Raw genomic sequence first — 19027 nt, forward strand, 5'->3', positions numbered from 1 at the left:
GCTACACACACACAGATGCAGGCAAACACACACTGATTAGATCTCAGAGATGGAAACATCCACAGAATTTCAACTAACAGCCCTCACCCAAGAGCATTGCTGAAACTAGCACACACACACACAATGAAAGTGTCGGCAAATTGGCATAAACAGTGGCAGAGGCCACAATCTGCCTCTGCGGTTGTTATACCTCTTTTCACTCCACCTGTACTTCGCATCCTTGTCTCTGCATCCTAACCATTCCCCTTACTCATACCCAGCCTCTAAAGGTCAAAGGTCAACAGGTCACGACCTGCCAACTCAAGTTCATGGCAGGTTACTCAACCCTAAATAACTGCTCAAACAATGCCTAGTGGAAAACAATGATTAATTACACACAATGCTTGAATATACAAGTTTCCCTACATTCTTCAGGATACAAATAGTAGACATATTCTTGGTGAAATTGCGGTGATGTAAATCACAAAAGGGCGCTCGGTCAAAGAAGATATGCCAACACAGACAGTAATAAAAGTTAAAGAGAAAAGACTTTAATTTTCTAAAACGCACAACCGTGTCTCAAACATAAGATATAAAATATAAATAAATTATATATTTAAAATAAATTATATTATAGAACTCAACAATTGTGTAATAGATACAATTTAAAACAATTTAAAATGTTTTCCATCTTAATATATTGTAAAATGTAATTTGTTCCAGTGATGGTCAAATTTCAGCAAAAATAAGTAATATTGTAATAAATCATTGCCGTTTACAATAACATTTTATTCTAATATATTTTTTAACTGGAATTTATTCTTGTGATGGCAAAGTTGAACTTTTTTTTAGCATTTACCATTCCAGTCTTCAAAGTCATGTTTCTTCAAAAATCATTCTAATATGCTGATTTGCTGCTCAATTAAGATTTCTTATTTTTATCAATGTAGAAATCAGTTGTGATGCTTAATATTTATTGTTGAAATCATGATACATTTTTTCAGTATTCTTCCATTAACAAAGTTTGAATAAAAGTGCATTTAAATAGATATTTTGTAGCCTCAAAAATGTCTTTCCTTTCACCTTGAAATGCATCCTTGCTGAATAAAAGTATCAGTTTCTTCACTTTTGAATGGTAGTGTATATAGGTCATATCATCTACCTATCTCCAGCTACTCACTTAGCGTGATTACCTTAAACATCAATGCTAACAGACGAAGGTTTCAAAATAATTCATAACAACAACCATGGTAACTGCAATAATGTTATGCCAGGGTATTTAAGGATCCAATCCTGACTTAATTATCAGAAATTAAAACAGCTTTAGCATCAGAATTAGTCTGATTTTCTAGCTAATTAGCCATCTTTCGCTGAGGCACTGGAAGGCAGGCATCGTAATCTCCATGAGCTGCGTAATTAATTTGACTTGGTGCACACATCCAATGAGATTCTTGGAAAAAACAGCAGGTCCCGGATCCTGCGAATGAGTGAATCTTATGCTAATCGCGATCCGGGTGCTTTGCAGGATACGTTTAGTCCGTGCAATATGGATGACACCTTCAGCTCTCCAGCCAGCCGGGAGAAACACAAACTCGATTCCCATGAACGTGCTTCCAGAGAGAGACACTACATAAAGCTGTGTGTTATTTAATTTACCCTGAAAATCAATCATACACTCCTGAGGCAGTGAAATATACTGCTGAGATTGCTGTATTTGGGTGAGTATGTGTGATTTAAGTTTGTGTGTGTGTGTGTGTGTGTGTGTGTGTGTGTGTGTGTGTGTGTGTGTGTGTGTGTGTGTGTGATCAGAGAGAAAGACAGGGCACAGAGCGTGTGTTTATTCATAATGCTGCGTATCTGTCTCCAAACGCGTACATGACCCACACTTCTCACTTGTTATGGCCCGTGGTAACAGATGGCCAATGCTAGCCACGCTAATCTGCCAACAGAGTCGTCAGCATGGATCAGTGCTAATCAGAGCGTGCCAGCAACCACACTGACACAAAGACTCATTTTCTTCAACCAGCACACGCTTAGTGCAGGCCTGTCAACCTCCGGGTGACTGGGTGCAAGGGAAGAGCGACCTTTGACCCCATATCGCTGCTAATTCCTAAAAGCAGTGGCATAAACGCTCATTCCAACAACCGGTAAGTACACAGGACGCGGAATACATGGTATTTTCACAAGGGTGTAAGACTGTGGTTAACAAGTGTCCAAATACATTCATCTCCCCGGCCCTTATGACTCATTGATTGGTAGCAGCGCTGCGTCGCTATTGGCTGGAGCAGCTTTCCTGAAGCGTGAGATGGCTTTGCCTGTCGCAAGACACGGTTGCTTGGTGACACTGGCAGTCACACCACTGTCTGCGTCCCAGGATGCACAGAGAGAGAGAGAGAGAGAGAGAGAGAGAGAGAGAGAGAGCATGTGCGGCGTCGTGTTAAAAACACCAGTCTCTAAAGCAAGGAGGGGACGGAGGATGGTGAGGAGAAATTATATGTGGGCGGTGGCCTGTACAAAGAGGTGTGGGATTCACCTTTCTTTCTTCAGATGTCTCAGTTGTGACTGAGAGGGTATTAGATTGTGTGTGTGTGTGTGTGTGTGTGTGTGTGTGTGTGTCCTGCCACATGGATGAATAATCTAGAGGTCTTTAAGAAAAAGCAGGACAGGTCGGACTGATAAAATTGATTTTAGAGTGCTAAAAGCTGCAGGTTTCTCCACAGCTCCATGCATCCGTGTCCGTTCAAGCAAAATGGGAATATTCTACAACTCCGATCATGAGCCAAGCCATCCTGTTTATCCTAACGCAAGGAGACAGATGCCATTGATCACGTCAATGCACTTTTCCACCATAACAAACATCAGTCTTATGCTACACAGTGTCAGATCAGTTGAAATTCTAAGGAGGGGAGTGTGATTTAAAGCTGTAATATATGTGCGAGTGTTAGTGTGTGTGTGTGTGTGTGTCTTTGCACGTTATAAGTAACCAGTAACCAGAGACCAGCAGCTCAACCCACACCCAAACAAAGGGCCCATGACAGATGGTGGAAAGCTGCATGCTGGGATACTTCGGCCTTTCGTCCGTGAGCCGTTCTGCGGTCCAATGAGGAGTTATTAGATCCGCTTCCACAGCAATACAGATCAGCAGATATACAGAGCAGATCGTCTCCCCAAACAATGCCACACAAACAATGCAAAAGGAGACATTTTATCCACACGCTCATACTGCTTTCCTACAACTTTACATGCTAAAGTGTATGTTAATTGAAGAATTAACTTCTCATCACAAGCAAAGAGGACATGCAGTGTAATGGCGGAAAGCTTTTGTTCTGATCTCATGATCTCTCACTCTCAGTCAACTGGAAAGCATCACACACATTCCTTTAGGCTGTCTGGTGCTGACACACACACACACACACACACACACAACAGAACCTGCTGGTCATGCCCACATTTGTAGTTGTAGTAGTTCATATAAAGCAACTACATTTAGCCCTAAGACAGCAACGGATCCATTCACACACACACAGAATCTTTTGAAGAAACTTTTTCACACACACGCTGAACTACTATAACAACACTGCTCTCTGCCTTGTAAAACTATATATTTATGAGTTTAAGAATTAATAAATCCATCAAATAAACTAGTTCTGATTTGTTGTGGCACATATGGGCTCTCACACTGAACTGGTGCTCATAAGAATGATTGAAGTTTGAATTCAGTTTACTTCTATGCCATTTGTACTACGTCAGCTATGCAAACAAAGTATATATTACCAATTTAAAAAAATAAAATAAAAAAATAATATATATATATATATATATAAATAATCATTATACACTACATTTTATATAAACCAAAATATACAATTTATAATGAAAAATGTATAAATGTATTTTATTATAAATATCATGCTGCACATTTGAATAATAATAATTTTAATTTGTGCATTATTTCTAATAATAAATTATGAACAATTTTGTAGAAATTTTTCTTTAAGAAATGTGAAAATATATTGTACATAGTACATTTCTAATTAATAATTTGTATTTATTTTATTACAATAATATATGAAAACAAGGCCTTGAAAATATGTAAACATTAAATTTTAAATGGTGCATTAGAAAGTTAAATAAAAATGTATAAATTATATTATTATGAAAGAATACTTATATAAAATAAAAAAAAAATCAATATAATTTATACATTTACTTTCTAATAGATCACATTTGTTATAAAAATCCATGCAAAAGGCTTTGAGAAAATATGTAAAATTACAATTTGTGTGTAAATAAAAATGCTGAACAACTTCGAGCTATCGATTTCTTCTTGCAGCAACTTGATACAGGCTTTATCAAATTTCTGGAGCTTGTACATAATCACTTTCTCACTTGCACAGATACACTGAAAAAGCCAGCTCTGCCATCTGCCCCTCTTCACCCCATCATGTCCGGTTCTCTCTATACTAAGTCATTTGACAAGTGTCAAAGTTTAGGGACCACACAAAAAAAGTTTTTATAGTCTGCAATGAACTAAAATATCAATGTGAATTTATGACTGAGCTCCATACCTGTCTATTTAATGACTGCATGATCTCAATTACAAAACATGAGTCTGACGCACACATAATCAGCCGCCTGACCGCCAATGAAATGAGCATTCTGATTGGTCAGTTCAGAGGAGAATAAAGAGTCTCACAGGATTCAGTAGCATTCATTGACCTCTGCAAGATCCCAGTGGGACCATTGCGGATCATTAGATGTTTAGCTTGCCACAGCACGTTCAATGTGTGTGTTTATGTTTGTGCGCAGGTGTCTGACATCCCATCTACAAGCAAGTGCAAAACAAAACTAGATTGCTGTAGTTTTCACAAAAACTGCTGATCTAGGTTTGTCACACATTGCAACTGAGCGGCGATATGCCGACGACACACCGTTAGAAAGAAAGACGAGAAACAGTGTGTGTGTGATGGAGAGCGATATTCTGTCCTTTACAGAAGCCCATTTCTTATTCACTCCGGAGGCAGTGGAGCCGGCAAAAAACGGATATATTTAGACACTCCATTACAGAGAGAGCTGTGTGTGTGTGTGTGTGTGTGTGTGTGTGTGTGTGTGCGTGTGTGTTCACATACATGCATACATACACAAACAGACAGAAACATAATTAAACTACGTACAGTTTCATCACTTCTATTCTTTTCTCCATCAACACTGATCTATACCTGTATTACCTTCATAAACATGATTTACAGCTCCACAAAAGAGGAACACACATCCTGCCCTCCCCTCATGTCCTGTGTTAGTATGTGTGTGTGTGTGTGTTTACATTGACAAAAGCATAAACCTGATGAGAAAATCCATCTCCTGTTTCAGATTGGACAGAGCAGAAATATCTTCTATTGATCACTGCAAAGCAACCATCAGCTAAGAAAACAGCCATGATTGGCGAGACAGGCGTGCAGTTCCACACCGCTCTCCCCTTAGACTGTGTGTGCGTGTGTGTGTTAGTGTGTGTGACAGTGTCTAGCTCTAGGGATGATTTAAACATTCAAAAGGGAGTAAAATCAGCGTGTCAGAGCTATAACACAAGAGTCATCATATTTCTACATGGAACGAGGGATGGAAGTGGTGTCTCAAATAAAAGTGTGCAAAGAGGAGAGAGAGGAGTAAAAAGATACAGAGTGTTGGTCGAGAGAACAGTGAATGAGAAAAGGCAGCAATTAATAAGTTATAGATTGGTTCTTTGAATAACTTTGCATTATTCATTGTGGGGTTATGATGATAACCGTGAAATTAGAGATTCATTTTCATCTAAAGACAGAGAAAGACAGAGGGGGAGAGAGAGTATGATGATGCATTGAGACGCCAGTCCTACTAAACAAAAAGGTTCCAGTCGTGGCAATCTCCACACATACAGTCTTAAAGATCCATATGCAAGTAAAAAGTGGTTACTTGGAAACTTTCTAAGGAATGAGTGATGTAAGCAATTTAAATCATTCACATCTTCTAACATCTTGTAAGTTTATCCATCTAGGACAGAATATAATTAACTATAATATCTTATTAACAGAAGTTAGGAGTGTCGCAATATGAGTTAATTTTACATCTTACTTGTATGTTTTTTTTTTGTATTCTAATTAAGTTAGTTAATAATATTACTATTAATCACACTAATAATAATAATATATTTGCAATTTAGATGAATTTAAGTCTTTCTGCAGCCCCCTTTGTCCCATAGTGAGCCCAGCTACACATAATAATTGACCAAAAAATCCTGTGTTTGTATCAAACTAACTAAATGACACATGCACTTTAAAACAGAGCAAAGTGATCAATGAAATAACAGCAAAATAGTGGGACTTTACTAGTCCAATAGTTATCCATAAAAGTGAGAAAGCTTTCATATAGTTGCATTGTATAATTAATGCAGACAAATTTCTTTGGACAACATTTTGGACATCTCAGAGCAGTTCTTCACAGTTTTTCTGTGTATATGAACATACCAAATGGACTCTGTTCCATCTCAGAAGTCTGCTGTGTCATTCACTGTGAATTGCTCTAGTTTCACTTCGTCACATTTTCCCCATATAAGGTGGGGTCCAACTGTCAGACCACAAGTGAAATACTATCTAGCATTTTTATAATTTAATTTTTAAAAGGAATCAAAATCTGAATCCAAAAATTACCTGCTGAACATAAGAAAATCAGACCTTTTCTACAAGACAGTTCATATGCTCAATGTGCAAAGTGCAAAATCTATTTTCTTGTTCTTTTTTCAAAATGCAAATATATTTATTCTAGATATTGGGGGACAAATGCAAGGGAAAAAATATACTAGATTTTCAATATGGTCCAAGTCCTTTGGACAGGGCACCAAACAATGATAACCCAAAAATAAAGTACAAAGTTTAGGGGAATTCTCCTCCTGCTGTCACCATATAAAACAACTGACACTGAGGTCATATGGTCCTGACTAGTTAACACAGGCTCAAAGTGTCAAATAAGGGTTAACCTAGACGTTTCAGTACAACCCCTAGTCTATAAATCAGAACACACACACAAACAAACAGTGACACTTCACATAATTAAATAGGAGTCAAGTTCAATTTACTGAAGTCATTAGCATTGTTCTGGGTGTGAAGTGAGGAATACAGTCTCAGAGACAGGCAGACAGAGTTGCAGATTAAATAAGAACTATGGCTGCTTGAGCAATTTTTGTTTTAAATATTGTCATTCTTTCTTTCACACCCTGTCTCTCTCTTTATCTCTCTCTCTGGCCTTCAGACTTAATCCAGAGCCGTCTAACCATCTGCCTAATGTTAGCTTAAAATACACACTGAAGTTTCCTACTCCGCTCTGCGCATCACACCCCTGTCATATGATCCTTTTATTCAGCCTTGAACTCCTCAGACAGACCAGTCTAAAAAAAAAAAACACCCACATCTGTGCACCCAAACACGCTCCCTGCGGCTCATCTCTGAGTCTGGGCCTGCTCGACTGTACCGGCAGCCTTCCAGAGAATTCTCCAAGTGCCAGGACGAACACATGGCGACAACCGCAACAATATTTCAAGGCGATTACGATTACCAAGGGCTCGGGCGACAATCAGGCACTGGATTACACCGTTACTGTGCCTGATCTTTTAAACAAAGGTGGGCTAAGCCGTGGAAACCGTGAGGAATCCCACACACATGTACAAAATGTGTACACATGAGCGGAACATGCAACTAATCTGGGAGGACTAAATGGAATCAGTAGGTCTGCCGCAAGCTGTCAATCATCTGACATGTGGGAGGAGTCAGCCACAGGGTCAGGGAGGATGAGGTTGGAATTTATGAGGGTATGATGGCATCGTCAAGGACTGCAGGCGAGCAGGTGGGTCGGGGGGCGTCAAGGTCGAGGGACACGCAGGGGATACGGAACATGGATTTTGATCCGCAGACCTACCCAGGCCCTGGATTACACCACAGCCCACCCGTTTGCATCATCCTCTCTTCCTCCAGAGAAAGAAAGAGAAGCTGACAGGAAAGAAAGGAGCAAGAAGGGGCGGAAAGAACAGAAACATAGCAGGAGAAGATGAGAATAGCTCCTTGGCTGATTTTTCTGTGGGCTGCTGGGTTTGAGTGGGACAGCAGGAGTGAGTTAAGGTAAAGCAGACTGGACTGGCCCAAATCCTTCAATCCTAAACACTGACACGCACACAGGCTTTGTTGCAAAACCTGGTACGCTGCCTACCTAGACAGCATATTAAGGCATAATAGGTGCAGCCCTGACAGACTTGCATCCAAATATGCATATTTCCATATAATATAGTAGGTGAAAAACAGTAGTAGTATGTCTGAATTCACAACATTCAAAAGACAGGAGGCGAAAAGAATAACCTACCCTGATAACATTCTATCTACACAGAGAAGTGTGTTTCTGATGGACTGTGAAGCTCACTAAAAAGATGGTTGATAAGTCAAAAGAAATGTTTATTATAGAGATAATTTCATGACACAAAATTTGAGTTTTACCCAATATTTATATGTGCTATATTTTGCTATTTATATTAGTTTAGTTAGCTCAGCACCATGCTAAGTTTAAATAAAGAAAATTAATTTAAGAATTTAAATTTAAGATTCTGTTTAATGATTTTATAGCTGATATGAAATTCTTGGAAATTAAATTTAACAAATAGTTTTGGAGATTTTAGTCTAACACCATTCAAGTAGATATTAGCTGTACTTGGATGCGGAGGTGTGCTATCCATTCACACTGTCGGAAAAAAATGCAAAAATTGTACCTTTAGGGGTACAACAGCTTATCACTGATGCTGTACACTTAAAGGAACAACTCTGAACCTTATCTACCCTTAAAAGGTGCATATTAGTACTGTTAACTACTATGAACCTTTTAGGGAAAAATATGGTACAAAGATGTTCTTTAGAGGGTACTGCCCCAGTGACAAGGTGTAATGCAATTAAGGTACCATTTTTGCACATTTTCCCTGAGAATGTACAGCAGCCAAGTGAACAGGCTTTGTCCAAATCAGCCACTTACGAGGTTCCATTTCTGTTAGAATCCAGCTGCCTATTTAGACATTAGATAGCAAAGCAGAAAGTATTTTAAAACAGAGCTACGGTGATCAGTTACTGCAAGGCTTCATCAAAGATGTGCTGATCTGGATGGAGAGATCATGCTAAAGGAGAGGATCTAAAAGCCTTGACAGAGAGATCATATTAAATGTGTAGCTGTGCGCTGGAAGTGTAGTAGCCGCAGTGTATTTGTGTGTAATGAGCTCATGTTCTGTTGTCCCAGCTAAATAAAGCCTGAAGGCATCATCTCTCTCACTCTCTCCGTCTCTGACTTTTCCAACCACCTCTCTCGCAACTTAAAATGCTATCTTTGTTTTCCCTTGTTCTTTTTAGAACAGACCTTCTTTCTTTAGTTTACATAATGGCATAATTAGGCATTCGTTTAAAGAGACAGTCTTCATTTAGCTTTATGAATTCTTCCTTCCACACGGCTCGTTCCTTCCCAACAGAAAACCAATTATGTGAAGTTTATGTGGATTTGCCAGCCAAATATAGGCAAGACTGTTCATCTCTGATGATACCATGCATGAGTCATATTGTGCGTGTCTGTATGTGTGAAAGACACCCATGGTGCATCTAATGAGATGAATATTGCTTATTTATTTGTTTGTTACTTATACCAAGATCGCTGCTGCAAAAAATGCCTGTTCCTTTTCCCTTATCCAGTGGGGCAAAGGTCACTGACAGTCAGCTTGTCTTAGCACAGACGGAGAAAGCTTGAATCTGATTGGTCGTTTCATTGTCAGTCTGTAACAATGACCTATCTCTGGACAGTGATTCCAGTTATTTTTCATTCAAGACATACATTATCTATATCAGCGATGGAATGCATTAAAGGCATCGGATCAGTTGAAAGCACCCAGTATGCGGACACACATGCAGCAGGTGAGCAACCAGCTGTCATATCCCCCTGTAACATCGCTCTGACATTTCAGGAGCGGCAGAGACAGCCGAGCGGAGCTGTGTGAAATGGCGGCGTGAGCGTGATCTCCAGACATTCACAAACACACACGCACAAGTGTGGTGGATTCAGGGGTTTGAAATGGTGACCGGTCTGCCATCTCTTCATAATCACTCAAATCCAAACACACACACACACACACACACGTATCCACCCACTCATACACACACTAACACACTCACAGTCTTCTCTAGATATTATCTCCCCTGATTAGCATAATCTAATCAATTTCACAAAATTGTCTTTTAATTACCAGGAGCTCCTCCGGTGTGAAACCCTCGGAGGGCCGTGGAGGAGAGATATCTTCGGGCGCCCCTCACCGGTTCATTGGCACCTGCTCTTTGCCTTTACACATTTGTTAACTAAATGTAAACACGATAGCATTAGCATTGTGCTGTTTCACTGGTTTAAATGGCAGCTAAAAATAATCCTGGACCGATTACAAATCTTTCTCCAAAAAAGATTTTCTACTTTAACACAATTTACGCCCGTTCAATCACTCTTTGTTTGTTTATGAGATTTTGAAGTGTTTACAGGCAGAGACTAATGACTAAAAGTCAGGCTGTAAACATGCTCTTAATAAAACTAGCCCTGCGTAACAGTGAGTAATCGCGGCTGATCCTGCCAGTTTGCTCGTGTGTGTTTGTGATCGTGTGTGTGTACTTTGCCCGTGTGGGAAATGATTAACATCCAGTGACTCACAGCCCCCAATAATAACACGGAGAAGTAAGACAACACACACAGACGAGGTAACCACACAAACACGCTAAATCTAGACTGTGCAACACACCGCCTGCATCCACCTCATCCTCCTGCGAGAGCTAAAAACCACAGCGCGGGATGACATGAAAGCTGTTTTAGCTCAAATACGCACGAGTTAACAAGTGAAGGTCTGCATCTGAACAAACTCATGCGGAAATCCAACCGTCTATCTCTCTCTTGGGAGAGAGGTTGTCCTCAGGGAACTGTTGCTCAGTTGTGAAGTTTATCCAGTTTATTTCGTTACAAAACAACCCACTGAAGGAGTGACACTTTAACTGGAAACCTTTAACCTATACACATCCGTCAAATCAGATTCAGCCACTTCTGAAATATAGAGGAACTCTTTTCTTGTACTTTTTAATTTATTTTTGTCATGTTTATTGAGAGGATACCATTTTATCTGTTATAACTGTCATTAATATTCATGAGAAAAGCCTTTAATGGTCAGCCTCCTCTTTCCTTTAAGACCCTCATCACACGGCCTGGGACAATATACAGAGGTACTGGTACTTTTGACATCCCTAAGGTGAATAAAAGGCTATTTACACAGAACATGCATTCCACTGCATTACTTTACCATTTTCTATATATACACGCATGCACTAGATGGACATCTTTTACCACTGTGTTCCCATCGTGTGTTTCTCTTTTTTTCATTACACTGCTCACATTATGCATTTTTGTGTTGAAAATGTGTAAAATGTGGAGATGCAACAGATTCAGGAAATGCAAGCTGATAAATGCTATCGGCACTAAAGCTATGAATGCTATAAATCTATGTGCTCTGACTGCTAGGCCATGGCTCTGACAATGTTTCTCTCTTTCAAAGAATCACTTATTTCGCCTTTAGAGCCAAATACAAACCGGCAGGGAAAATCAGACTGAGGTCAATATAATCTAAAAATGATTTTACACTGAGCTTTATCTGAAGGGATAAACAGTGAGAGACAGACAAATCATAAGAAACAGACTGAGGTCCCTCTGATTACTCCTCATCCCTCCTTCTATATACTCTTTCCCTCTGTCCTCACTCTCTCATCTGATCATTTCATCCAATCAAGGTCGCTCACAGCTGCCACACACAGTTGTGGACGCTGAACCCAATTCAAGATTGAGAGAGAAAAAAACCTTGAAGCAGCTGTGTGTGACAATAGAAACAACAAATAAAATGCTCACACACTTTTTTAAAACACACATTGTCACTCCTCAAACACACACACAATGTTCATACATTGTGTCCATCTACACAGTTTTGATAAGCTCCTCTCTGTGAGATAGCAAACACTTAGAATTCAGTTTGAGAAATAACAGACGTTCACTGCTGTGGACTGCACCACAAGCACATTACTATTGGCCTGTTTTATCTGTTTCCAAATGAATGAATCCAATCTAAACCGAATCCTGCCCCAAACAAATCCTGCTCACAATCAGTCCTTGGTGAAGTGAGGTGACTATAAGGAGCTCTAAATCCTGGCCATGTAAAAAAAAGAAAAAACGGCCATATTCAGAAGTGCTTTCTTATGTGCTCAGAATATGATGCATTGCAAGTAGCCATTTAGCAGACGTTATAATCCAAAGTGATTAAATACGCTTTCACATGATAAGTGTCAAGACACCAATGCACTTCGGATCATACCCGACTTTTCCCTCCACATGAAAAGTGTTGGACAACTAATAGTGATTTTACTCTTTATTAACTCGCATAGAAAATCTAACGTGCAAAAAACAAACAAAAAGATTATTTAGTACACAAATAAGTGTTTTTGCACAGATATTTTATGTGAATGATTCATTCTAGTTCACTCCCTACTTTCTTGACTATATAGACTGACTAAACATACTGTAGTACAGGCTGTGAAGGCACATTTTATTGGTTGGACCTAATAAACGAATATGTCTCGGAGCGGCACTGAACGAGACTGAATGAACTGGGGCCTTTCGTCTGTGAACGAGGATCTGCTGACTGACTGATCGATGTTTGATTAGTGCACCATATGAGTCAATCTAGTTCTGAGAATTAGGAATGAGTAAATATTTCTGATTGTCATACACAATGAATGACGTAGGAACATTAGCAAAACATTAGTAAAACACTTTATTAAAGCTATTATGGTTTTATTTTAGAATTTGTTTTCCTAGAGCTTAACAAAATGGAAGTCAAATGACAGATCTTGCTATTTGTATGGAAAACAGCTTATCATTTCTCTTTGATTTTGCACTGGCAGCACCCCATTCATTCTGAAAAATAAATTTCCCAAAAGGAGGGTTTCCCAGTGATGCCATAGAAGATCCATTTTAGGATGAAAAAAAAAAAAACCTTTTAGTGAACAGTTCTTAAAAGAACCATTTTTTTTTAGTGTGAAGAATATTTTTTTTAAATAACCTTTTTCCACTATAAAGAACGTTTTGTGGAAATGGAAAGATTCCATGGAGTTTAAAGTTTCTCAACTGAAACATAAATGCCAATAAAGAACCTGAAATGTAGAGATGCACAGATCAATCGGCCAGGGATTGGAATCGGACGATTTTCCTCATGATCGGCTCAGATCGGTGATCTCACACTCTTCTTATTTCGAGCCGATCCGTTTTGCACATTCTTGCTCTCTTCACTTCGATGTCTCATTCGCTCCCGTTAAACGGTGCTTGTATTGCACATTATTTTAGTCATTCCCGCAAGTTTCGCGCTTGCATCAAAAGAGCGCACACCACCACTGATCTATATAAGTGGAGCTGTCTCAAACAGCTTGCAAGACACAAATACCAAAATGAGTGGCTAACTGCACTAAAACATTCAAATACCTACAAATTTATGTCAAAATGCCAGTTTTGGTGAGTATACAGTAAACACAGTCAGGTTTTAAACATTAAATAATAAAGAGAAGGGGTTGTTTAACAGTATATTGGGTCCATGGATAAACTCTTTAAGGGACCGCAGAACAATATACCTGCTGCTGTCTGTCTAGTTAATCAAAGAACAAAACACAAAGAAAATCACTTTCTGCTCTTGACTGAATACGTTTTATAACTTTAATGGTAAGCATTCATTTGTATTAAGTTTATACAATGAAGACTACCGAAATTACCTTTGATAAAAATTTACATTTGATTACTTTAATTTCTGTAGTATTTCTTACCGGAATAAAAACTTACTTAACCTGAAAAACTTAGTTTCATAGCTCTCTTTATTCTATTGCATTTGTTTGTGCATTTGCTTGCACATTTTTTTTTTGTGTTCTTATTTTATTACTGACTTTTTACTTATGTTTTTTCATGAAATTTAGTATTGAAGAAAAATAGATTTTTTTGTATATGCTGTCAGTTATGTCTCTTAGGGAAAATAAAAATCTGCAAAAATCATTATCGGCAGACCACACTTAAAAAAAAAAAAAAAAAATTCGGAATTGGCCAAGAAAATTGCAATCGGTACATCTCTACTTAAAGACTGTAGAGTTGGTAATGTTGACATGAGTCATTTTACAGGAACAGTCCCCCTGGAAAAACCTGAGGTTAAGCACCATTGCTACACTGGTAATATCTCATGGATCATCACTTGTGAAGTTCAAACCTATGACCTTTCAGTTACTAGCCTAGATATTTAAGCTATTTCACACCACCCCAAATAAGGTATGTAAGCAAAAATGTTGGTTAAGTGTAAAATACCAAATTTTTGTATTTAACAGACTTTTCATATCTAAAGTGACTTACAGTACACTAATTACAGGCACAGTCCCACCGGAGCAACCTGAGGTTAAGATCCTTGCTGAAGGGTAAAACGGCCACAGAGCAGGACTCTGGCTTTACTAGGGAAAAGGGATTAAACTTGTTTCTATTTTGCTTTCAGAAGACATAACACATGTAGCATCTCGTGTGAGGATAAACTAGGAAACATTCTTTTCCAATCAGCTTTTACTTAACTTGAATACTGCAAAGCTTGCAGGTTACATCGACATGTTCAGAAGTATTTCACGCATAGTACGGCCAGTATACATGAAAAACTCAAGATATATTTTAGCAAGATATATTTTTGCATGCAGCAAAGCACACTGCGCTGAGTACTGTTTCCTACAATGCGATGCGCTCAAGTTGATCTTCCTTTTTCTGTGTATTGAAAATAACTTTTTTTAAATTTCTTCCTAACAAATTATTAAAACTGCCGAAAGGTTAAACTGAAGAGTTCAGATTTACTGTAACACCTTAATTCCCCCTTGGGGATCAATAAATGAGGTCTAAGTAAGTTCACCAAACAAAACTGAACAAATAACGAAATGTTTTGGAGCTGGTTTGAAACGAACACTCCCCTTATCTTCTATTGGTGAGATGAACTGATAGCCCTGCCCATAACTTAAACCACTGGTTGAGCCAATGTTGCAATCTCAGGCAGGACAAAATTCTCAAACAAACTATTTTCTGATAGCACCACAGAAACACGCTTGTGTTTACACTTCTCAGGAAAATCATTTTACAGATGGCTTACTGATATCATTTACTTGAGATAGGAAAAGGTATTTATTAAAACAAACAAACCAACAAACAAACAAACTGTATTTCCAGGGCTGCACATTAATCAGAACGAAAGAAAAGCAAATTTGCAATGAACATTAAATAAATACATGTAGTGCATGTTTCAGAGTGAAGTGTGTGGCCCTGTGTGATTTTTTTTACGCAAGAAGCTCATGATCTGTTTTTGTGTGTCTCAAAGCAGCTTGGTTCGCAGTAAATGCTGCTTCACATGAACTCAATCTCTTAAAATGAAGAAATTAATACAGCCATAAACATAAGTATTGTTCTGTAGGATACAATTCTATCTATCTATCAAATTGTGCAGCCCTACACACAAGCACACCAAAGCCAGAGCTTTAAAAAAATGAATTTTTAAATAGTCGTGAAAAATTGCAATTAGACCCCCCCCCCCCATTCTGTACACAGCCAGAGTTCTTCCACTTTACTAAACATGGACTCTGTTGTCCCCCTCAAGCTCTTTCTCTCTCTGAGCTTTTTAGCTATTCTTTAAACATTCATTAACATTGAGCCATCCCACAGCCAACTGCTGAGCTCAGTCTTTAGAGCATTCAGAGAGGTCGCTGACCTCTGAGGAGACGCAATCGAATAATGTTTCCATTTCTGTCCCTTCAGCCAATCAGATGAGTGTGAGGCGGGAGGAAGAGAAGGGGAAGGAGGGGAGGGGCAGCACACATCCTTCACGCCTCACTCACAACCAGGAAGACAGCCTGCAGAGATACAGAGAGAGAAAACACAACCGTCTCTCTCTCTCTCTCTCTCGCTCGGCTCACGTATGCTGACATTCCAATCTCCTCGGAGCGAGAACAACAAACGCACTGTCATCCTCGTGGAGGCGGCCATCTTTGAGAGCTGTGAGTGTGTGTCTGCCATTACAGACGATCAGATCACGGGAAGAGCGCAGGTCGCTGTTAGTTTAGAGTTTACTATTACCTGATACCCTCGTGAAAAACCACAGCAGCGGGAGGGAAGTGAAAACACACACACTCGTCTCCACTGATGGACCTGTTTGAAGCATTTGATTTAATCATCCTGATGTAATTTAATGAATGTAATAGACTGTGGTGGTAAAATTAGCTGATGGTTTACGGCTAACTTAACAGTCTCCTAAATCACATGACAGGCAAACAGTCACATCTCCATCACACGCACAGCAGTCGCAGCTCTGTATCTTACAGATGTAATGTTACCTAAATATTCTCTTGCTGTTTAAACATTCCGTTTGTGCTGATCCTTTCAAGACGTTATCAGAGAACATGACACACGACTATCTCACAAAAACACACACACCCAGCTTCCAACGGTATTCATGTCTCCTTGCTTTGATTGTGACAGAGTGTTTAGTCTCTGTACATTTAACAAAAAATAACTGGCTTTGAAATGCTACATACACACACACATACATACATACATATATATATATATATATATATCTAAAAGGGGACATTGCATAGATATCTACAGTTTTTATACACGGCAAGTTAAAAATACTGTAACCTAACCATTACCCAAATCTTAACAGAATTGTTTTTTTACCATTTAAAACAAAAACTTTATTTACTTTAGCTATCTATCTAAACAAGGACTTTTATTTACATTTGAAACTTTCTATATTAGTATTATTTAGTAGACAGATAGGTGATAGATAGATAGATGGATAGATAGGTAGATATAAAATAGTAACCAATTCTCATTATTAACTAGTTGCTTTCATGCATATTACTACTGGCATTTTAGTACTTACTTAGCACATATAAATACCTTATTCTGCATGCCAATATTTAAGATCCCTTAATTCTACCCCATACCTAACTTAATTACTTTACTCACTATAAATAAGCCGCAAATTAGGAGTTTATTGATTGAGGCATTAAAAGTAGTTAATAGTGAGAATTGGTACTCAAACTAAAGTGTAACCTTAATTTACTACTTTTTACTTCTCAATCACTTTAAGCTTTGATTTGGCTTCTTTTTTACCCTAAGTTTAGCAAAGCAACACCCCCACCCCACACTTACTTTCACTATTGACCGCAAGTTGATTCTGCACTTCCTGTACTGCTACAATGCTGCAAGATTACTGAGAAACTGAGAATAAACGAGAATGTGTGTGTATTTGTTCACACAGAGACACACACTGATGGCACAGGCCGTTATCCACACACACACACACACACACAGAGACACTAGTGCTGGAGTCCTATGAAGCAACAAGCAATCACTTTTAGTAAAATAAAAATAAAATACCTGCTAAACTGTTCTAATGATACGAAGGAAAGGTGTTTGGGTTTGTTGAATGTGGCTGCATGTGACAGGTCTCTCTATCTCCATCTCTCCCCTCAGATCTAAAACACATGCACTGACAGACACTGTAGCATGTGCTCTTTGAATAGCAGATGGCTGGACACAATCTGTGCCTTTTTTTTTGCAAAAGATATCAACAGGCCAATGAGAGTCTGTGTATATACAAAAAGGAGTCCAAAAGTCTGATACCACACTGAAAATATTATTTAAAACCTGGAAATAAAGATTATTATTTAAAAGAAATAAAAAAAAAATTATGAAGATGTATTTCAGACTTTGCACTCAACATAACCTTTCATTCTGATTGTTATTACAATAATATGTTTTTAAAATAAAATTAAGATAACAATAAATGTGTCACTTATGACACAAGACCCTAAAAACAACAAGATGTAACATTACGGAAAGAGACATCCATCAGTGCGTTTACAAAACCAACAATTAAAATGATAGATATTCATTTTAATGTACCATTCTCAGTAAATATTGACATATGATTAACTGATTTCAGTAACATTGATTTCACCGATGTGAAAAGTTGACACAAATTGGAAGCATTTTTCTTTGAAGCCCACTCTGTCTGTGTGTGTTCCTGTGCACACATTGTTCTAGTGTCTGTTTGGGTGTGTTTACTCTGAACTTTCCTGTAATCACTCAGTGAACAGTCATCTCCACACACCTTTCTATATTCCCACCTGTGAATTTGATCGAGTGTGTGACTAACCTTTAGTCAGAGTGGTTGAGAGTCTGAGCTCTCTCTTATTTCTCAAACTAAAAAAAAATGTTTTTTGCCTGAAAGCAAATAACATGGTGGTTTTGAGTGTGTGTGGCTGTTATGTGCTTTTTGATTCACAAATCCCAGACCTCCGTCAGTTTATCATTTTATTTCTCCCTGACCAAAGATGTGCTGCAATAGCCATCAGATTATTATCCCAAAAAGAAAAGAGAGAGAGGAAGAGAGTTTGTGTGTGTGTGTGTGTGTGTGTAAGAGATAATCCGTCCTGACTGTTTCCTGTGAAAACAGATGGAAAAACATGAGTTTTTTTTTTCCTGTGCCTGGTCAGGCTATTAATACCTCCGAGACAGACACACACACACACACACACACACACACACACACACACACACACAGACCTCTATATTCACCAGAGACAGAGTACGGTTCAAAAGTCCTGTTATACAATCTGAGACTGGCTATACAGGGGCTTGTCATTAACACAACACACACTCTAATATTACACATTTTCACACGCACTAACAGAAACCCTTTATTTCACACACTCTCAAACAGACATACAACATACACTACTACCTCTATAGAAACACCCAGCTGAAAGAGCAAAACAAACACACACACACACACACACACACACACACAATTAAAGACAACGACAGGCATTTGGTTAAAATTAAACATGCCAGAGACACAAAA

At 38.5% G+C, this 19027-nt stretch overlaps 1 protein-coding gene across 22 annotated transcripts in view; it reads right to left on the bottom strand.

The window, feature by feature from the left end:
- Nucleotides 1-19027, bottom strand: part of LOC132152063 (bromodomain adjacent to zinc finger domain protein 2B-like) — an 87657-nt gene that overhangs the window by 42730 nt on the left and 25900 nt on the right. The window contains exon 1 of one of the 22 annotated variants that reach the window (XM_059560720.1): nucleotides 10268-10285. The exons of the other annotated variants lie outside the window; for them this stretch is intronic. The gene's annotated coding sequence lies outside the window, so the exon portion shown is untranslated. Of the gene's footprint in view, nucleotides 1-10267; nucleotides 10286-19027 lie in introns of those variants that run through there. 22 annotated transcript variants of the gene reach the window in all.

The sequence above is a fragment of the Carassius carassius genome, chromosome 10, assembly GCF_963082965.1.
Source record: "Carassius carassius chromosome 10, fCarCar2.1, whole genome shotgun sequence".
NCBI lineage: Eukaryota > Metazoa > Chordata > Actinopteri > Cypriniformes > Cyprinidae > Carassius > Carassius carassius.